Raw genomic sequence first — 23,866 nt, 5'->3', positions numbered from 1 at the left:
GAAAATAGGTCTTAAATATTCTCACCACACAAACACAAGGTATTTATGTGAAATGATATATGTGACCCTAATGTGGTAATCATTTTGTATTATATATGTGTGCCAAATAATTACATTGTACATCTTAAATTTACACAATATTATATATCAATTATATTTCAATCAACCTTGGGTGGAATTCATGAGAGGAGATAGGAATACATTAGACTATATGGAATGAGTGAGAATGAAAGAAAGGCAAGAGGAACCAAATTAAAAGATAGTAGATGGTACTGAAATATAACTATATCATTATTTACATAATTGTAAATGGACTAGAGATTTTAAATACTTTATCTAAAAGAGCAAAAATTCTTTGACAATTAAAAAAAGCAAGAATCAACCATTTTATATCTACATATATGTATTTTAAATATAAAGATACAAATCAATTAAAAGTAAGTGGACCAAAAAGTATATCACTGGAAACCCATTATAAATGGAAAACTTGCTTAGTTATATAAATATCAAAGTAGATTTCAAGACAAGGAGAGTTACCATGAATAAATAAGTAAGATAATGATTAAAAGGTCAATCTTATGATTCATAATGATTTTTATTGTTAATGCACCTTACAAAATAACTTTAATATATATAAAGAAAAATTTTTGGAAAATAAAGGACAAAGACCAAACTTTTTGAAATTACTTTCCAGTCACTGAGAGAACAAGTAGATGAAAAATTTTGAGAATACAGAGACTTGATTGACATTATCTCTCAATTTGACAATGTTGAGAGTTCATAGTAGTCAATTATTGTAGAATACACATTCATGCAACATGCATATGGAACATGAATCCAGAATTTATATGTTGAGCCTATAAAACAAATACATTGATACAAGGCATTCTTTTTGCATTTCATCCCCAAAACTACGATTTTAAAATTATTTTCTCATTAAGCTTTCTAAAGATAATTAGGAAATCTGTCATTGCCATCTGCCCCCAACCTTTCGTTTTTTGTTTTGTTTTGTTTTGTTTCCAATTAGGAAAAGGAACCTAGGTTAATGCTAGTTAAATTGAATTTAAGGCTATTTTTCATGGTCCCACACACCACTAAAATGATTGTGTTATGTCAAGAAAGCTATTACAAGGCCTCATCCTGGGCTTCCTGTCCTGGCACTTCTGGTAAAGAACAACAACATGTGACCATCTCTTTCAAAGAAATGATTGATGATGCTTTGGTCCTATTATTACAACTACATAATTCCATAATATGTTAGTGATAACAGAAGAAAACAACAACAAAAAGAACCATTTATTGGGCCTCCCTGGTGGCACAGTGGTTGAGTGCTGGGTTGCGAAGCTGTCCGCAGCCTCTGCAGCGCTGGTTCGATCCCCAGCTGCTCCCAAGCCACCGGAGGAGGGTCCCACATGTCCCGCAGACCTCTCCTGCTGCCTGCTGCTCCCCTCAGCAGTGTACTTCGGTCCCTCTGCCTGCTCTGCTCCCCGCTGTGGCTCTGGTGAATTCTCTCACCCTCCCGCGCTTCTGACTGTACCCAGTGCTTGTATAAATAAATAAATAAATCTTAAAAAAAAGAACCATTTATTAATATAATGTCTACTAGATATGACCATTGACATGGCCAGAACCTTTAGATTCTGCTCTACTGCCATGTTGCAGAAGTCGATATATTTACTGCTAGCGGATTGTTTACATGCAGATATTCCCCAATAATGGCTAGAGCCATACCTCTCCTCTAGGTCTCTAAGCAAGAGGAACATCTTTTCTCTATTTGTTGTAGTTTAATACATGCTTTCCTAAAGTGTATCAATACTGGAATGAATCTCTTCATTGGAATATGACAGTGAAATTATCTCCTTCAGAAGAAATTTCATCTTCTACTTACAGTACCAGTACATTATGTAGTCCCAGGATTTCAATCACACAATTATGCTAAATCACAATAGTGAAGCAACAGTACATTTTTTTCAATGCCTGAGTTATTTTCTAGAAATACACACAATTAGAAAAATACAGGTAGACTAAATTGAACCAGGTTCCATTCCTGTTTACAGTTATGTCTCACCTTCAAGTAGACTCTGTGGCTTACATATCCTTCCTGCTATTGTTTGGAATATCAATTCCTATTTGGTTGAAGATAGATATTCCACGCTATCTTCAACCAAAGTCCATCACCAAAGACACCATTTCTTAGGAAAATAATAACATACAGTTGTATAGGTCAGTCTAATTCCATACTTGGAAACAAAAGTTTGTTTTAAGAGATACAATCTGCAGACACAAATCTACCCAACACAAAGTAGCTCTTTTACGGTATCATGTTTCATTATTTTTGTCTTCTACCACCTCTGCATCCAGAAAGATTTCTGCTGAGTATTTGCATATTTTATGATCCTCTGGGAAATAAAAAAATTCTCTCAGTAATAAAATGTGTTGCCTCCAAAACAGAATCAAGAGTCACTTCTTATAATAAAAAATATCTTTGCTGGATGCTCCAATTTTATTGTTTTCAGATTCTTGCCTTCCACAAAAAAAAAAAAAAGTGACTATCCTTATTCATTTCTATTTGAATATTTAATGGATGTCTAGATCAGAAGGGAACCAAAACAGAACTCTTGATTTCCTCTCCTTCTCCTCTGTCTTTGTTCCCTATTTTATTTTTTTATTTTTTTTTTTTTTAAAGATTTATTTATTGATTGATTGATTGATACATACAAGCACTGGGTACAGTTAGAAGCACGGGAGGGAGAGAGAATTCACCAGAGCCAGAGCGGGGAGCAGAGCAGGCAGAAGGACTGAAGTACACTGCTGAGGGGAGCAGCGGGCGGCAGGAGAGGTCTGCGCGCCATGTGGGACCCTCCTCCCGAGGCCGGGGAGCAGCCGGGGATTGAACCGGCGCTGCAGAGACTGCCGGCAGCTTCCCAACCCAGCGCTCAACCGCTGCGCCACCGGGGAGGCCCCTGTTCCCTATTTTATTCAAGAGCAATTCTAACAATTTGGTTGCCCAAATAGAAATCTAAATATATTTCTTGATTTATCCCTTTTTCTCCCCATCCCCATTCTCTTCATTCTAAACCATTAACTATAGTCATGTTGACACCTCACAAAATAGATCCCAAATCTATTACTTTCTCTTCTAGTTCTGACTGTGAAATAATTGTATTAATCTCCCAGCTGGTCCGTATGTTTCCATTCTTGTAACCCCTAAAAGCCAGAGTGATCTTTCAAAAGTTAATTATGTCATCTTCCTGCTAAAAAAAACAAACTGATTTCCAATTGCACTTAAAATAACAATTTATTACCTATGAACTCTTACAAGGAAGAATCCCTGGTGCTTGGTGACTTATTGACTATGAAAGGAGAGGGTGTATAAGGATAGAACTTTATTTTTTTAAAGATTTATTTGTTTATGCATATAAGAACTGGGGTACAGGCCAGAGGTGTGGGGGGTGGGTGAGATGATTCACCAGAGACAGAGTGGGAAACAGAACAGGCAGATTGACTGAAATACACTGCTGAGGGGAGCAGCGGGCAAGTCAGGAGAGGTCTGCTGTGCCATGTGGGTATCTCCCTGGCTGGGGATGGAACTCATGCTTCAGAGGCTGCAGTTAGTTTCATAGGTTGCGTCTTAACCCCTTGCACCACCAGGGAGGCCCAATATGGAGCTACATTTTAATTAAATTTCCCAAATAATTAAGATGAGGCTCATCAGCTCTGCTTCTCCAGTTTAAATGCCAGGTGTAAGTATCTGATTATGTCACCTTCAGTAGGATAAAGATAGAAATCATGGTTGGGTTGAGGAAGAGGTGTGGGAGAGAAGTAAACAAAAGGCACAAAAGGGAATCCAAGAGAAATAAAAGAAATCACAAATGTTTAGAAAATAAATTTCAGAAAGAAAGCATGTCATTACTAGTGAGAAAATAAAATACATTAAATTCTTCCTTGATTGCTGCTTTTCTGGCAGTAACCACATAAACAAATAGGCTTCTTAGAAACATAGAAAATAGAGGTCTGGTATTCTATTAACATGTGTGGAAACATGCATACATTGACTCCAGGATCTGAGTCATTGTTCATAAAGGTGGGATGTAAAGATCTTATATGGCTTATACACCCTTGAAGAGCGAAGGAAGTTCTTTAAGATCACCAAACTCCCAAAGGTACTTTTGGGACACATCTGGCTCTTCCACAAGGTTGCTGAGAACTCTCAGGAGACAGTAGAGAAAGGCAAAGCAGCCCCACTTTGAAAGGGGGCAACTCCATAGACATGCACTCTTCCCATTCATGGAATGTTGAGATAAATTTTGAAAACAACTCTGAATAATTTATACCTCAAGAAATACTGAGCCAACCTTATTTTCTAAGGCATTGCTAATAGAAAATAAAACAATGCTTAGAATCAGGAGGCTAGATGTGGCCAACATGTCAGAGAAGGGCTGTTTCTTTTACTTGGTTTATCAAGTGTGAAGCTTCTCCTGTTAGGAAATGCATTTTTCCTAAGAGATGCAGAGGATCTGGAGGGAAGCAGACAGATGATTGTAGCTGATTGGGAGTGCTGGGAGGCTGAGTGCTGGGGAGCTGAGATCTTCTTCTTAATTAGTTCTGACCTCCTGAGGATGGCACATTTACTACCTGTGAAGTAAATGAAGAAATGTTGGCATTTTGATGTCAGGTTCCCTGAAGCCCAAGAAGCCAAAAGGAGTTGTCCTGTTTAAGGGAGTTGAGGTAGTTCAGGAAGCAGAGAAGTGATTTGTTTACATTAATATTTATCCCCAAGTAATAGCACTTTCCTTTATTTTTCATGTTGTAACTTAAAATAATGTTATTAAAAGATCATAGCTTAATGTTTTAAGTAGCACTGTCTTGTAACAATTTTACTATATGTTTGATGTTATAATTCTATTCCTAAGTATAGATCTGTGTTGAATATATGAACACTTCACAGATGTTATCGGTTCAGTTCCAGAGCATTGCCATAAAGAAAACATCTCAATTAAGTAAGTTACAGATTTTTTGGTTTCTAGTGCATATAAAAATTATGGCTACACTATGATATAATATGTTAAGTGCACAATAGCATAATGTCAAAAAGTATTATACGTACCCTAATTAAATAAGCATGTTATTGGAAAAACGAGCACATTACTGGAGCCTGTTATTGGAAAAATGTCTCTGATGGATTTGTTCACCATGGCATTGCCACAAACCAAAGCATGATAAAGCACAATCGCAAGTATACCTGTAAAGTCCTAATGTTCTCTCTCTCCCCATATATAATATATAGTTTATATATAATATATGTTTATATTATGTATATATTTATATAATCATGTGTAAAATTCCTGAACATAGGATATATAGTCATGCATTGTCTATAAATCTTTATTTGTTATCTTTAAAATTAAATGCACATTTAGTGGACAAATTTCTGAGATCTACTCTTTCATATCCTTACTACCTTAGAAACAGCATCCTCTTTGAAGCTGATATGCATCATTTTCTTACAAATAGTGTTTGCACACTCATATGTACATATTGACACCGTGTTTAAAGAACAAACTCTCTAGCTCCATCCTGCTTATCATTTACTTGAGCTAGATGGTTAGAATCATATACCCCACACAGGGTGTCACTTCTGGTGGCAGGGTGATTAAACCACAACATCAAGTCACTGAAAGATTAAGTGCGGCACTTTCATGCTTATCATGCAACTTTGCTGTCCATCCAGTCTCAGCTGTTTTTCAATGCAGCATTTTTCCCGTAACACTCCAATTTCAATTTTCCCCTGACCCCATGTTTGATACTGAGCAAACCATTTCTACTTGTTGGATCTCATGTTCATCTTCTGTGAAATGGTGAGAATGGAGCATTTGACCTCCTAGGACAGTTGAGGTGCAGAACTGGTTTCCATAATGTTTATTGGACTCCTAGGGCCGTGGGGCCCTGCTAATTATTCATTGACTCTAAAACAGCCACTTCTGTTTTATCCTGAAAAAGCAACCTAATGCTCTTCACTCCTGCCACATGTGTGCTAAATATGGTAGTAATGTTTTTAAGATTTTTTTTCTTTTTTCTTCTAGCACTTTTATATTTTTTGTCTTCTCTAACATAAGTGTGATAAACACAGGTATATGAGATGTACAGTATTCATGTTTTCAGTTTCTTGATCCCATTTCTGATTTAGAAGGTCTGGGTGAAATCTCCCCTTGTTGATACTGCGGCTATCCCTTGAGAATGACTGATCTTCACTAAGAACAAGGACAGTTCGTACTTGGCAAAAAGAGTGACTAGTGGAAGGAAATGGAGACATCCAAGATCTGGCATATTTGGGTAATACAAATAGTTCATTTGTCTGGAGCAGAAAAAAAATCAGTTTAGGACCTCCCCGGTGGCACAAGGGGTTAAGTCTCAGCACTATCAAGCTATCAGCAGCCCCTGCAGTATGAGTACAATCCCCAGGCAGGGAGCTAACCCATATGGCGCAGCCGACCTCTCCTGTCTTGCCCTTTAGTAGTGTATTTCAGTCAGTCTTTCTGTTCTGTTCCCTACTCTGTCTCTGGAGAATCCTCTCAACCCCTGCATCTTTGGCCTGTACCCCTGTTCTTGTATGCATAAATAAATAAAAATAAATCTTTTTTTAAAAAGTCAGTTTATATAGGGATGTGAAAAAGACACTAAAAGTTTGGAATTTTTGTGCTTTCTCCTGGAAGGCTGTCAGAAGAAGATACTGAAGGATTTTAGATGGAGGAGAGACACAATTAGAATTTTAATTTATAAAGGTCATTCTGCATGTTGGATGGAGAACATCTTGGATGAGTTCACATTGGAGACAAGGAGGTCAATTAAAAGATGCTGTCATCTAGATTAGAACAAGAGAGGTTAATGACATGGAGTCAATATAGTGGCAATGAGGATTATAAATGAGTCTAAGAGCTTTTCGGATGCTAAGTGGACAGTCGAATATGGGCAATTAGAAATGTTCTATTACACATCTCAAAAACTCATCATACTTTTAGTGTCTCATCTCTCTGTTTTCCACCTTTAACATTTCTGTATGTTACACCTATATTTATTTCATAAAATTCTTAATTTTCTTTGTTAATTCTGTTTCCTTGTGGGACAGTCAATAGATTATAGTGGAATGAGTTAAATGAGGGTTAGTAAATTTATTTAAATTCTTGGGGCGGGCCTCCTCTGGTGGCGCAGCGGTTGAACACTGGGCTGCGAAGCTGCCCGCAGCCTCTGCAGCACTGGTTCGATCCTGGCCACTGGTGAGGGTCCCGCATGGCATGACAGACCTCTCCTGCCACGCCTGCTGCTTCCCTCAGCAATGTATTTCGTCAGTCTGCCTGTTCTGTTCCCCGCTCTGGCTCTGGTGAATTCCCTCACCCTCCAGCACTTGTGACTGTACCCAGTGCTTGTATAAATAAACAAACAAACAAACAAACAAATATATACATACATAAAAATCTAAAATAAATAAATAAATAAATAAATACATTCTTGGGGCAACAGGAAGTATACATAGTAAAGTTGTCCTTAAGGTGTTTTGATGGTACAAAGTTGCTGGTCCCATATGGTTTGCTGAAAGCAAACCACATGATAGTCACCAAGACCTACCTGCACATGATCATAGTATTTTCAGGCAGCAGTTGTAGCCACTCCTGCTTCAGTTTCTTTCTGCTTCTACTCCCTATATCGCTAAAAGCACATGTGCAAATGAGAGAGAGGAAGAGGGACAGATTATATAAGATCGTGTAGGTTTAGGTTGGCAGGCTGCAGATAGCTCCTGGTCCGACAGCACCCCTCCATCTCTGTCACGCTTTACATGCTGCGCTGTGTTTTCTCGCAGTGCATGTGAGGGCCCAAGGGATGAGCAGGGGAAGTGAATTGTCCCTCAGCTGCCAGGCTTAGTCCCATGGACTGTCTTTACTTATGGACTTCTTGGCTTCTGCAGGAAGACTTTTTAATTTCAGGATATGTGCAAAGACCGTGATAATTCTGATTTGCCCAAGCTGGCTGGAATTCTCAGAAGAGCAAGCCACCCTTTGTTTCCAGAGGATTTCAGAACATATGAAAAACCATACTTATATCTTTGCTGGCACAAATTACACTTGGGCATTTATGTCCAGGAGTGTATCATGCACTATCCTTTCCTCAGAAAGCATTTAGACACAGTATATAAGACTATAGTGAAACTGCTAGGGTTGTCTGATTACCCCAGTCCTCTCCCTTGCTTTTCTGGTGGAATCATCATCCAGTACCAAAGAGCATTTCTTAATTTTAATAAGTTATTTTAACTCTGTCCGGTTTTCTTCATTTATTTTCTGTATAGTCACTTGCAATTAAGACCTGTGGTTTATATTAGAAAAACATAGGAATATAAAATATGCCTCTAATAATGGAGATTTTCAAATAAGAGTCCTGATGGGGCCTCCAAAGGAAACAGTATCTGTGTGAATGAGGTTTGATATACGTGGACAGTTGGTCAGAGGCAGGTGCTCCTCAGTCAGGCAGAACTGGCTATTATTTTCCTGCCTAGTGTCATTTTCATTTAAATCTGGACAAAGATAGGTATGAGCTGAGGCCCAAAATTTTATTTTTCCCTAAATTTTACTTTCTGTATTATAAATTAGTTTTTAATTAAATATTCTTATCTGGGATTTAATAATTCTGTGCTCCAGAAGTAATTCTGATTCTTGAATGTTTCTCGAATGTGACCATAAAAAAAAGCAGGTTTCTATTTTGTGGTACTTAGAGTTGGCTTATTAGCTAATAATTTTCTGTATTTTTTTTCTTTCCAGTTTTTGCACAATAAGCTCTGACCTACTTATCTGTGTCCTTAAATCACTTTCTCAAAAAAGACCATTTATAAGTGCTTGATGTACATTTTGCTTGGCCTACGCTCATGGGAAATGTTATATAATGAAATAAAGGGACAAAGAATAACTTTGGGGAAGAAAGAAGATAGCTTTTATTTGTAACTTTAACAGATCATAGGTTTTACTCCTGAAATTTATATACATTGAAGATAAACATGGATTGTTTTTTTTGGTATTAAAATTATGTTGAGCCTTGACATACGGGAAGTTTTTCTGTTCAACCCCATGTCCAAGTTTTAATCTATTTCAGCTGTAAATTCAAACCAAACTCATATTGCTTCTTTAGTGAATATAACTTAAATTTGATAATAATGTTGGAAGCTTCTACCTATGTTTGCCTAATTCCGGATTCTTCGTCTGTCAAATCAAAACATGCCCAGCACAAACGTGATTTATGGCTTAGTGACTAATAATGTACATAAATTAATGAGGTAGGAGGCCTTCCTTGCCTGTAACTAATGTGTTTTTAAACTAGAAATACAAAAATCAAGAAATAAATATCATACTATATGTGATATTGCGTGATATTGGTATGCAGACATCCTTATTAGGATTGAATAACAAGGTTTTAAGAGAAATGAGCATCCGTGGTATGTTTAACTGTATCATCCCATAGCTCTCTGAATCTCAGCTTTCCAAATATGGATTCAAATTGTTCAATGACTGACACATTATTACTAACAATATTGACTTTGTGATATGTATTATTGTATTCAATTACAGCCTTCTCTTTCTTAAATATCCATGGTATCATTTATGTAGTCACTTTTTTCTGTTATATCAAAACTCATATTTTTAATATTCTGATAAATAAAATGTGAATTAGATTTTAAAAACATGAAAATCATTTTTTAAAAGATTTATTTATTTATTTATTTGTTTGTTTGTTTATTTATACAAGTACTGGGTACAGTCAGAAGCACGGGAGGGTGAGAGAATTCACCAGAGCCAGAGCGGAGAAGAGAACAGGCAGACTGACGAAATACACTGCTGAGGGGAGCAGTGGGCACAGCAGGAGAGGTCTGTCACGCCATGTGGGACCCTCACTGGCGGCTGGGGATCGAACCGGCGCTGCAGAGGCTGCCCAGTGCTCAACCGCTGCGCCACCAGGGGAGGCCCAAAACACAAATATTTTAAGGACAAATTTGACACTTCAAATATTATGGTTTTAAAAATCTGGAAATAGTTTTGGTGACTGTATGGTGCAACATGAGATTAACTGATATGCCAAGAAGTTTGTTCATCTCCTCCACAAAAATATTTTTGTTACCCTTGTGCAACAAATCAGCATAAATTAAGCCCCTGCAATAAGAGGGTAATACCAACAGTGAGGATGCAGTAAGGTATGGTGAGGGTGTATCTGTTTGGACTAAGTTTGGTGATAGATAACAGAGACTCAAATAAATAGTAGCTTAAATCAGGCAGAATATTCTTCTCATGGAAAGTCCAGAAGTAGGCTATATTGAGTCCAGACTGCTATATAGAGACCAAAGCTCCTTTTGTATTGCTGTTTTGCTTTGTGTGGGCCTCCATTTCCTAGGTCACCTGATTACGATAGTCACTGCAGGATAGCTTCAGCTACCAGTTCTGGTTCTAGCTAACAACAAGAAGAAAAAGATAACAAAGGAAAAGAGAAAAAAAATGCCCCCCCCCTTTTTTTTTTTCCAGAAAGATCTCCAGGAGCTATCTTATAAACTCCTACTTACTAACTATGACACAGTCACACTGCTGTACTCAGCTGCAAGACAGGCTAAGAGATAGATTTTTAGATTTTTGCTATGAGCCTAATGAAAACTTGGGAGTTCTGCTACTGTGGAAGAAGATGAATGGCTTTTCTATACATGGTGACGCAGTCTCTCTCTCTCTCTCTCTCTCTCTCTCTATATATATATATATATATATATATACACACACACATATATATATGTATATATATATAATTTAGTTTAAAATATAATAAAGAAAAGAAATAACAGATGTCTATTTTTAGAAATCTGGGTGCACATTACAGGTACCTCTGTGTTTGTGTGTGTGTGTGCAGGCACATGGCATGTGCATAGGTATTTTACAGTGAAAGATTAGTGGTGGGGAAGGTAGAGAAATATCAGGAAATGTCTATAAGATGAGGTAATGTATAGACTTGAGATTTAAGTTAAATTTAAGCAAGACACATCATATTGTTGCAGTGTCCCGCCAAAGTTCAGTGCAAGGGCACGCAGACTTTGAGTTACGAATGATGAAAAATGATATTAAAGTAGGAAGCAGAGATTATTCCAAAGAATTTTTTTTCCTTATCATTATACAAATTCTGTGAAATAACTATGATTTAATTTTATAAAACCAGTGACCTACAAAACAAATTCCATGTCTATATACTAGTAATGAATAATTCAGCAATGAAAATTAGAACAGAATTATATTCAGAGTAGTGTCAAAAAGTGCCAAACACTTTAGAATACATGTAACAAAAGAAGTAGAAACACATAAATTAAAAATGTACTTGTTTATGTACTTGAAGACTTGATAGAACCTAGATGGTAATTCTCCAATTAATCTATAGAGTCAACACAAACTCTTAGTCTCCGTAGATTTTTTTTTTATTTCTAGAATTGACAAACTTATCCTAAAATTTATTTGGAAATGCAAAGAATTAAGAATATCCAAGAAATTTGAAAATTAGTGTGGTATTGGCTTAAGAGTAGACTTACAAATCAGTGGTATAAAGATATAAAAAGTATATGCTTACTTTTTCACAAAGTCAGGTGTAAATGACCAAACCAGGTCTTTCAGTGGTACCAAGAAAGCCGAACTATGAAACATGAGAAATGTCTTTTCACTGAGGACTTTATTCAAGATGCCCATCCAGGTTGATGGTGGGATAGGCACCCCCCAAAAAACAAACAAAAACACAGTTCTGGGAGTGCTGGGATTAAGTAAGTGTTGAGGAATGTGAGGGAAGCAAGGGCTTCAAGTCCTCATGTCCAAGGAGGTGCTGGGCAGTTTAGGCAACATGAGTCAAGGTGTTTGACTTTCCCACGAGGGAGTTTTCTCAGCAATCAGCAGATTTCTGTTTATGATGCCACTGTCAGCCCCTGAGGGGCACAGAACCTTTTATTAGGGTTTCAACAGTATCAGGTTCCTTGTTCCCAGGAATGCAGGTGGAGACAGTTAACAGTTAATCTTGAAGTGGGAGTAGAGGGAAGAGAGAACAAAGGGTAAAATTTACTTCCACTTATTTTTAATTTTTAATCTAGAGGAGACTTTTTGATACAAAATGGAGGGGGGTCCAGCTACAAAGTCAATTGAAATATAAGACAGTTTGTTTGTTTGCTTTGAACAAATAATACTGGGACAATTAGATATCCACATGCAAAACAGAGAATTTAGATCCTTACCTTATGTCATACATATGATTAGTTTAAAATGGATCAAAATACATCATTAGGAAATTGAAAAGACAAGGCAAGTTCTGAGAGAAAATATTTGCAAACTATCTAATTCTGAATTTATAGAGAAATCTTATAACTCTTATGCCAATTTATTTAGAAAATGAGAAAGACTTCTCTCCTTCTTTCCTACCCTGACCTAGCAGTAATGCTCCCTGTGCGTCCCAAATTACCACCTGTCTTGAGTCAACAGCTGGAGGCTCCTAAGTCCCTCAGGATGCTGTGGAAGCTTCCCTCCTGTGACTTTGCATTCTCACCTGGAGGGCACACTTGTGGTTTGTGCTGCCATGCAGTTCACCAGTCTAGTGTAGTTCTCCACAGAAGGTAACTTAGTCTTGTGGCAAGTTTCCAGGCCTCAAAGCATCCCATTTCAGAATGAACCTGTTTGGGCATTTAACTATAAGTGGATGGGTAACTGGAGATTTTATTAGGAACCTATTACTAGGAATATCTTCTCTTTGCTAATAAAAGTCTGCTTCCTTCGTGTGGCAGATGATTGAACGCCTTTTAGAGCATGCATCCCTTAATAGTTTGGAGTCTCTGAGTGCCCCTATGTGCTAACATAAATGCAAAATAACATGACGTTTTTGGGGGTACAAAAGAAATAATCCTGTACCCTGCTGCGTTCTTCCTGGACTATACTAGTCATTAGAACAGTATCAGACAGATTAGGAAAGGATCGGTTATTAAATCCATTTAATAGGGCCTCCCTGGTGGTGCAGAGGTTAAAGACAGCACTATCAAGCTATCACCAGACGCTGCAGCATGATTTCAATCCCCAGCCAGGCAGGGAGCAACCCATGTGGTGCAGCATGCCTCTCTTGCCTCGCCCCGGCTCCCCTCAGCACTGTATTTCAGTAGATCTGCCTGTTCTGCTCCCCACTCTCTCTGGTGAATCCTTTCACCCCCCAGCACCGCTGGATTACACCCAGTTCTTATATGCATAAATAAATAAATCTTTTTTAAAAAAAATCAATTTAATAACATACTGTGGAGCACCAACCAGAAACATACCTGGGTTCATGAGATAAAAGGGTCAGGAAGCTCCTGGCAGGGGATCAAGTCTTTATTGAAAGCAGCAGCGGACAAGATACAGGCAGCAGCAACATTTATAGCATGTGCCACTCTAAGCATGCTGTGACTGCTTTTCCCACATGTGGACCATATCTCTGCTGTGTATTATCTACTAACCACCTGTGCTGCAAGGTCACAGTGAAGTGCTGCCTGAAAAAACTGTTTCTTCACTTGCCCTACACATACATGTAGAGAAATCATTTGGTTGTAATTCTAAAGAATATGGAATAGACCAGCAATCTTGTATTTGGGGATCTGGGGCACAAGGACAGAGAAGGGGGAGGGGGAAAATTCACATGACAGACAAGGAGGGGGTGACTGCATCTTTACTTTGAAAGTAGAGATTCTTAGAAAGAACATGTTTACTGATAAATATAGAAATGAGGAGACCTACCCCGACCCAACTACATTCCTCTAAGTGACAAAAAGAGTGAGAACAGTGATTGCTTCTTGGATTAGAAGAAGCAGAATTTTAGGAGTAGAAGGAGTAGAAGGGCAGAAGTTTAGGATTTGATGATCACTTCTTCAATTAGGGGGTGCTGGAGGACTTAGGCAAGGACAGCAACTACAAGGCCTTTACTGACCAAACAATCTGCATTCGTTAAGTAATGATTACCATTAATAGACCTTCTGAGGTTCCCAGGGCCTTGATGAACTCAGTTCCCACACCAAGATGATAAGAGGCCCACTTTGGGGAGACTTACACCATAATGTTGAAACATAGCAAAAACTATCTGATTTAAGGAGAATGTATTGACATTTAGCATATTAGTTTCTCCTCCTATTGTCGAAAATATGCTAACAACAGATGGTTAGGTAAGAAGAAATCAGATGATTATTTACTTTCCCGAAATGAAAGGGTATGACAGAAACACATCACATAATTTGACAAATAACTTGAATATATATTTGCTTCTGTACACACAATACTGTATAATGTTTTATAAAGCCTGTTGTTTTATGAAGAATTTTGGTAAGTTTTCTTAAAAAATGCTAGGATAAATATGTCTGAAATCCAGTGTACTCTTTTATTTAAGCTTTTGCATTTTTATTGAGTTTTTTCCATGGATAAAATTTGTTATTGGGATAGGAGTTTCCTGTACCTTCATAGTACTACTCCAAATAATCTTTATTTCTTCCATGAAATAAGACAAACAACTGTGATTGATAATAGTAAAGCTATAAATGAAATAACCAGAATGGAGAATGAAGTACATAATTCTCAGTTTCTTAAGAATTCTATATTACTGCTTTACTGACTTAAATTGTTTACCCAATCTTTGAATATTAATATCTGGCTAGTTAGGGCCTTCCTAAGTCAGGGTTTCTCTTGCCCTATCAGCAGTACTTTCTATTACATATATGCCTGTGTTACTAAATACAGGAAAATACTGGAAATAGTCTATATTTTATAAATAGATTTATGTGTTATTATAAATAGATTTATGTGTTACCGGGGATGACTTTATTGTGTTGATTTGGACAAAACAAAAGAGCTCTTAATGCTATATTCTCAACCCAGCTAAGATTGTTTTAAAAAGTCCCAGATGACAGCTATATATTGTTCTTGCTCTAAAATAAATTTAGACATTGCCAGATTTTTTAAAAAAGCAGCCCAGTTTTCCATAATGTAAGCAATAATGTAAAAGATGAGAAGAGACTAAAATGATGATTCTACAACTCATCAATATGAGGAAAAAATAATTGTTAAGACTAAAGAAACATTAACCACTTTAATAGTACCTCTTTTGCTGCTAAAAAATGAGAATTGCAGATTATAATTGAAATTTACATAATACTCTAAACTGGTGTAGACTTTTCATCAGATGTCCTTAAAGCATCATCACTGTGATCCTGCATATTCATGAGTCCATGAACAATGAACAACATTGAACAATGAGTAACATTTTATCTGTGTATATACTCACAGTTTAATAATTATGAAAACACCTGATTAGATTAAAAAATAAAACAAATACAATTTCTTATTTAAGACGCAGTATCTGAACTTGATCTAGGTGTTAAAATGAAATAAATTATAAAAAATGGTAAAATATCTGAATACATGTTTCACTAAAAAACAAGAATAGTTATTAAGGCACAAAAAGAAGTTTAACATTATGTTTCAATAGGAGATTACGAATTAAAACCATGATGGGATAACACTGCTCATCCAAAAGAATGGCTATTATCAAAAAATGAATATTAGCAGTGTTGGTGAGGGTGGAGAGAAAATGATACCCTCATGCATTCCCCTGCTAGTGGCAATGTTAAATAATTTAAGCGCTTTGGAAAACCATTTTGGCATTTTTCTTAAAAAGTGAAAATATGAAATTATATTAAAACACAACAATTTTACACTTAAGCAAATTTAAAATCTATGGTCACACAAACATATGTACCCATATGCTCATAGAAATTTATTTATAGGGCCTCCCCTGGTGGCACAGCAGTTGAACGCTGGGCTGCAAAGCTGCCCGCAGCCTCTGCAGTGCTGGTTCAATCCCTGGCCACCGGCAAGGGTCCCACATGGCACGCAGACCTCTCCTGCTGTGCCTGCTGCTCCCCTCAGCAGTGTATTTTGTCAGTCTGCCTGTTCTGTTCCCCCCTCTAGCTCTGATGAATTCTCTCACTCTCCCACGCTTCTAATTGTATCCAGTGCTTGTATAAATAAATAAATAAATCTTTAAAAAAAAAGAAATTTATTTATAGTAGCCAACATTCCAATCAATCTAAATATCTATCAGTGGATATCCATCAAATAGCAAAATGAAAGGAGGGCTGTGTATACCCATTTTACTCTTTGGTAACAGAAAGTAACAAGCAATTGATACAAGTTACACCATATGGAAGCCTCTGAAACATTATGCTAAGTACAATAAATCAGATTGAATAGATTGCATTTACATGAAATGTCCAGAACAGGCAAATCTATAGAGACAAATTACTGGTTTCCTAGGCATGGAGTCTGGAAGCGAACTTCCCTGTGAGTGAACACAAAGAATATTTTAGGGATATAGAAATGTACTAAAAATTGTGTATGCATGTAACTGTTCAACTTTGTAAACTTAATAAAAAAAATCTTTGAATTGTGCAGTTACAATAGTTGGATATGTAAATTATACCTCAGTGCACTCTCAAAACAAAACAAATGTAATGATCTGAGTCAGTGTGATTTGTGGCCTCAATTTAGTGACAGAAATCACTAAATCCTGTCTTGCCCGCTGCTCCTCTCAGCAGTGTGTTTCGGTCGGTCTGCCTGTTCTGCTCCCCACTCTGTGAATCCTCTCACCCTCCTGCACATCTGGCCTGGTTCTTGAATAAATAAATAAATCTTTTTTTTTAAAAAAAAAAGAATTTCTAAGGATGATAAAGCAAAAACTTCAAGTAAAGTCAGCCTAGTATAAGACAGCACAGTACAGCAAAAACAGCCTAAAATATGATTAAATGGAGATTATTGGTTTTGTAAACTGATGAAACTAGATCTATTGTAGCTAAAATTCTGACTATTGACAGCAGTCTTACACATTGCACTATAGAGGTTATGCTACAAAGTCACAACAATATATTTTAAAACATTTGATTCCTAAGGTTTTTAAGGTAGGAGGCCAAATCCATGCTATTCTGTTTGTTCAATATATTTATCTTCATAGATACATTTTTTCAATATTCCCAGATTTTAAGATTTGTATTGGCAAAATTATTTTAAAATGGTTTTCCTGATTTCCCAGAAATCATTTCTTCCTCACTCTCAGTGATGTAATATGGCAGGGTTCCCAGACCAATCCAGTTCAATTACAGTGATAATCTGATGAGATGGGTTTCTCTGAGAAGGAGAAGAGAGAAAGTAGTTTACTACCCACTAGAAAAGAGCATTTAAAAATATTTAGTCAAACCATCCTTGGTGCAACTCCATTTCTGTCTCTTTAAATATTTAAAGCAGCTCAATTAGCTTTGGAAGGCAGTTTCAGAGTGCTTTTAGCTAGCTCATGACCACGACAGATGGCATTGGATGACTGTATTGCGGGGGATGTCTAACCTTGAAATGAGGGCAAGTAGATGTGGAATCTGCATGTGTGAGGTCTCTTGGCTAGAAGGGAGCATGTGCTGTGAGGGATTCAGAGTTCAGAGAAGAGTTTACAAATGGCACTACTGTGGGAAGCTTCCCTTTGTCTGCTTCCTAAGTTAATTTTCTCAGAAATGTTCTGCCTGCAACTTACTTGACTATAGTTACACTATTTGAGGACAGTGGCTCAGAGAGAGGCCTGAAGTAAGAGTCAGCAGACCATCTGTTCTGCCTTTTGCAGTGAGTTGAGATGGGAAAAGCAAATGGAAATTGTATTTGATTCTATCTAATTACTAGACATTAATTTTTGAAACACTGCCTTAAAAACTCCTACTATGTAGGTATTTTTAAATTAACTTTTTATTTAGATCCAATTTTAGAATTACAAAACTTTCAAAAATTCTACATAAAATTTCCATTTATCCCTCACCCAGCTCCCTTACTATTCTGTATAAACTTAATTAAATGATCAAAGCCAGGAAATTAACTTTAGTACAGTTCCATTAAATTTCAAATTTATTCAGTTCTCATTAGGTTTTCCTATTTTAATTTATTCTTTTATTTGCCGCTTCTTTTGTAATCACATTGTTGTCCTTTATCTATAGTCAAATAGTGTTTATTATGATTATATTAAAATACTTCACTGAACAATCAGGATTACACTTCCTGCCTAATTTTTGCTCAGTCTCTAATTACCTTCCTTTTTTTCTTGCAACATTTGTATTCATTATATATTCTAGTTTTCCATTCCCAGGGATAGAATCTTCTCTCTGTGGTCCTCTTCCCAGAAACCTGCCTCTTGGAACTTTACATTCTCCTGCTCTAATCTGAACAGATTGCTCTCTAGGTCTGCTATCTAATGCTGGGGCGTCCAGCATCACGTACCTTTGCTTGGAGTCACTGTTTCCTAGATTCCATTTTCCTCCCTCCCAATCATCTTTCCATCAAACCAACCTTCCTCTCTCCCTTCCTCTTTCCTCCTGCTTTCTCTTCTTTCCATCTGCCCCTCTTTCATTTTCCCTCTTTCCTGCCCTTCCCTCTTTTCCTTTTTATTCTTTTTCTTTTCTGGTAGATTCCATTTTACAGTCATATTTCTAGGGTTGGTTTCTGTTTGGTCTTGTCTGACAATTTGTTCTGTTTCTCTACAATCTACTTGTGAGTTGAATAGTCTGGTATTTGTTTTACTTTTTGTGACTTATTCCACTTGGCAAAATATCCTCAGTTCCATCTGTATTGGTACAAATGGTAAGAATGCATATATTTTTAAAAATCTGAGAAGTCTTATTTTTTTTTTAACTGAGTAATAGTCCATTGTGTAGATCGACCTCATATTTTCAATCTAGTCATCTTGAGTACTTAAGTTTTTTCATAACTTGGCTATTGTAAATAGTGTTGTAATTAATATATGAGTGTGTATATACCATTCAATTAATGTTTTTGAATTTTGCAGGTAGATACCTAGAATTAGATTTGCTGGATCATATGATAGATCTATTTTTAATATCTTGAGAAATTCTATACTGACTTTTATAGGGACTGGAATAGTATACGTAATCACAAACTGTATACAAGTGTTCCGTTCTCGCCATACTCACTGACACTTGTTTCTACTATATTTTTTAAAGATTTATTTATGCATGCAAGAGCTGGGGTGTAGGCCAGAGGTGCAGGGGGTGAGAGGATCCACCGGAGACAGAGTGGGGAACAGAACAGGAGGACCTACTGAAATACACTGATGAGGGGAGTAGTGGGTGAGAGAGGAGAAGTCTGCTGTGCCATGTGGGTAGCTCCCTGGCCAGGATCAAATTTGTGCTGTGCTATCGCAGCTGCGGATAGCTTCATAGTGCTGATGCCTAACCCCTGAACAACCAGGGAGGCCCCCTCCTATTTTTGATATGGTATCTTTCTGTGGTTTAATTTGCTCCTTAATGATGCATGATAATGAGTGTTTTTTTTTTTTTCTGTGCCTCATGATCATCTGTATGTCTTCTTTGAGAAGGCTCTCAAAGACTTTCCTGCAGTTTTTGATTGGGTTACTTTTGTTGTCTTGAATTGTAGAGTTCTTTTTAGATCTTGGATAATAGCCTCTTGTTAGATGTATGATGTTCAAATATTTTCTCTTATTAAATATGGTGTATTTTCATTTTAATGAGCATTTCTTTGGCTATTTTAATAGCTTTTCATTTTGGTGTAGTCCTATTTATTTACTTTGGCTTTTGTTCCCCTTGCTATTGGAGTGCACTCCCAAAAGGCATCAGAGAAATCAATGGAGTTTTCTTCCCATCCTTTCTTCTATGTAATTTGTGGTTTCAGTTAATATATATCAAGTCTTTATTCCAGTATTAGTTAATTTTTGTATATGAAGTGATATGGGGTCCAATTTTCATTCTTTTGCATGTGACTATCCAGTTTTAACATCCTTTGTTGAACAGAATGTCCTTACTCCAAAGTGTGCTCTAGGGTCTGTTACCATGAATTAACAGTCCATATGAGTGTGTATTTATTTCTGGGCTCTCAGTTCTATTCCATTGATCTGTGCATCTATTTTTATTCCAATTCCATACCATTTGATTACTATAACATTTTAGTACAGTTTGAAATCTGATGTGTTATACTCCTCTCCTTTGAAAGGATTTTATTCACTATCCAGGGCATTAAGTGATTCCATATAAATGTTAGTGTTTTTTCTTTTATTTAATTGAATAATGTCATTGAAATTTTATAGGGCTTGCATTAAATCTGTATAATGCTTTGGGTAAAATTACAATTTTATAACATGTTATTCATCGTACCCATGATCAGGGAATATCATTCCATTTCTCTGTCTTCTATTTCTTTTGACACAATGTTAGAGCTTATATTGTACAAATCCTTTAATTTCTTTGTTAACTACTAAATACTCAATATTTTGTGATGTAATAGTAAATTACATTTAATTTTTTTTCATTTCTAGTTTGTTCTTTGCATATAAGAACCCAACCAATTATTTATTTATTTATTTATTTATTTATTTATTTATTTATTTTTGTAAACTGTCATTTCACTTACAGACTTACTGATATGGGTCTGTATTATTGCTATATACTTTCTTCTTAGTACTGTTTTGGCTGTGTTTCATAGGTTCTGGTAGCCCATATGTTCATTTTCATTGGTTCCAGGTATTTATTTTTTTTAATTTTTTCTTGATAGCCATTGTGATCAAAGACAATCTTTGATATTATTTCAGTCTTTATGTATATTTGACATTTGTTTTGTGAACCAAAATGTGGTATATTGGCGAATGTTCCATGTGCTTTTGAGAATAATATGTACTCAGCTTTTTGTATGTTGACTCCCCTATATATGTCTACTAAGCTCATGTAGTTGATTTCCTTAGTCAAGGCTATTGTTTCCTTGTTGATTATCTATCTGGTTGATTTGTCCATTGATTAAAATGGGGTGTTAAAATCCTCTCTTAACCATTGTGTCGTTACCAGTGCTTATTTGCAGATTTAATAATAAATGCCATATAAATTATCATATTTCTTTGTCTGGTTCATATATATTGAGGAGTCTTATGTCTTCCCTGTGTATTGACTTCTTTGTTGTTATAAATTTAATCTGTCTCTTTTTATCTTTTTTAGATTTATTTGGTATGTATGGATGTCCCTAACTTTTTTTTTTTTTTGACGGGGGGGACACTTGCTGGTAGGATTGTTTGTCAGTATTTTACTTGGAGCTACTTTGTAGCTCAGATTGGTCCCTTGGAGACCATAGAAAGTTGGGTTTATTGTTGATATAACAGGCCTTTTGATGGTGAGTTCAGTCTGTTATTGTTTAGTGAGATGATTGATTTGTGGTTATTTGCTACTACCATCTTATTAATTTTTTATTAGAGGATTTGCTTTTCTTGATTTAAGTAAGAGAGTTCCTTTTGAGGTTTCTTGTAGTGGAGGTAGAGGTTTGGAAAACTCCTTCAAATTATGTTTTGTTCTGGGAAGACCTTCATTTCTTCCTCATATATGAAGGTGAATCTTACAGGAAATAATATACTTGACAGGCAGTTTTTAACCTTTAAGTATTTTGAACATGTCATTCCATTCTTTCCTTGCTTGTAGTGTTTCTTCAAGTTGTCTGATGTAAGCCTGTGGGATTATCTTGATGTAAGCCTGTGGGATTATCTAGTCACTTTCAATATTCCTTCTTTGTCTTGAACATTTACTAGCTTCACAACTGTTTGTTTTCATATCAGTCTCATTACATTTAGGGTAACATTTGTTCTTTTAGCTTCATGTTCATTTCCTTCTTTCTCTCTTTCCATTTTAGAATACCTGTTATTTTTATGTTTCCTTTTCTAGTAGAGCCAGATATTTCTCAAAGTGTTTCTTCCTTTCTCTGTTGCTTTTTCCACTTGCATCCTTTGTGTATTATCATCTTCAATATTGAGTAGAGCCTCCATTTGGTCTATTCTGCTTCAAGTTTCTTCAGAATTTTTATCTCCTATGAATCTTTGCACATGCTGCAACTCTATTGTTTTCTTACTAAAGCTTCAATTTTTATTTGATTTACATTCATTTTATTTTTATGTCATTCATACATTTTTCTGAATTTTTTATCTCTTTGGTTAGCTTTTAGTGTTCTCTAGTATCATTTTGATTTGTTTATCTACATTTTCTTTCATTTTTTTTTTAAAGATTTATTTATTTATTTATACAAGCACTGGGTACAGTCAGAAGCGCGGAAGGGTGAGAGAATTCACCAGAGCCAGAGCGGGGAGTAGAACAGGCAGAGTGATGGAATACACTGCTGAGGGGAGCGGCAGACGGCAGGAGAGGTCTGCTTGCCATGTGGGACCCTCGCCTGGCGGCCGGGGATTGAACCGGTGCTGCAGAGGCTGTGGGCAGCTTCGCAGCCCAGAGCTCAACCACTGCGCCACCAGGGAAGGCCCTGAATATTTTTTCATGATATTTTTGAACCAAGTACCTGATAGACACATAAAATCTTCTTGATGTTTTTGGTTGGATTCTGGAGGGCTGCTCTCTCCTTATGATGACATATTTCCTTGATATCCATGGTGCTAGTGTTGCTTATTTTTGTTTGTCAATTTTGCTGCTTTTGCTTTCCTATTGTTTTTAAAAAAACTATCTGTAGCAGTAAATTAAAGGTGTGCACTCACTCTCCTTTTTGCACAGAACTCTACTGGTGGTGCTGTGGCTTTACTTTATTTTTAGCTTTATCATTATTATTAATTGGAAAAGTGATCTTGCATCTGGGCTTGGGGGAATGTGCTGGGGGATTGGTTCTTGTCTGCTACAATACTGATATCCCTCCTCTCCAGCTTCCCAGTTCAGTCTCTGTAGTCTGTATGCTGTCGATGTGCTTCTTCAGGTCAGTCCTGTGAGATGTGTGAGAGGGAGTACTATCCAGTACACATTGTTGTCCTATCCTTCAGTCAGTGGTGTATGCCTCTACACTGTTAAATTCTCCAGTGCCACTGTCATGTGGAATCATCTGTTTTATGGCACCCACCTCCCTCAGCCTACAACATTTCTCTCTACCTACCTCTTATTTAATAAAATATGAATCCCCCAGTGTCCCTTCTGCAACTGACATGGTGGTCTGTGATGGTGAAGAGTTGCTCCAGTTTCACCCCAAGCCATGGGGCCCTCTAGGTGTAGTGCTTTTCTGGCTAATTTTCAAGTTATCTTCCCCAGAGTGAAGCAGAGAACTTCCTTGATGCCATGATAATCTGGTCAGCTCACATAGACTGTCTTTCTTGGTTTACTCACTAATCCTGCTGCAACATACACTCAAATAATTTCTTATGAAAAAGTATAAGGAAGTAAAAGCTCTATTGAAAATTCTGAAATATTTTTACTCTCAAACTATTTGGTTGTATCATTATCTCTAGTAGTGGCATTTGGATATGCAATATTTTTCCAATTCATGTGCACATACAACTTTTGAGTGCAAGGTAATCTTTCTGAAGAGCTATTAGCAGAATATATCAATATGCTTAAATATGTGCATACTGTTTCCTAGGGTTCCCACTTTTACAAAATTACCCTTTGAAAATAATTATGTGCACAAATATTGAGAAATGAGGATGTTTGCTTAGTTATATTAGTGAAATTTAGAACAAACACATATAATAATAAATGATTGGTTAAATATTACATATTCATTCTATTTTTAGTGTAAGAAAACGAAGGCATTATTATCAAAGAATGTAATCAGCCAGTTTGAAATATGTGATCATTGTACTACATCATTCTTGGTCTAATATTTTGGAAAGAACTCTGGATACCTAAATTATATTCCTGGGTTTGCCTTTAAGTATTTATCTTTTGCAAGTCATTTTCCTCTAGGTTTCAGCATCTTCAAGTGAACTTTAGATGATCATTGGCTTACCATGA

General features: G+C 36.5%; 1 protein-coding gene across 5 annotated transcripts in view; it reads left to right on the top strand.

Annotated features, from left to right (window-relative positions):
- The window catches only part of RGS7 (regulator of G protein signaling 7), a 502,597-nt gene that overhangs the window by 122,998 nt on the left and 355,733 nt on the right, over nt 1-23,866 (top strand). The gene's annotated exons all lie outside the window — the stretch shown is intronic.

Source organism: Talpa occidentalis, unplaced genomic scaffold (genome assembly GCF_014898055.3).
Source record: "Talpa occidentalis isolate TD23 unplaced genomic scaffold, MPIMG_talOcc4v2.1 talOcc4.14, whole genome shotgun sequence".
In the NCBI taxonomy this organism is placed as follows: Eukaryota; Metazoa; Chordata; class Mammalia; order Eulipotyphla; family Talpidae; genus Talpa; species Talpa occidentalis.
The sequence above is the reverse complement of the archived record's forward strand: the minus strand, read 5'-3'. Positions and strand labels throughout refer to the sequence as shown.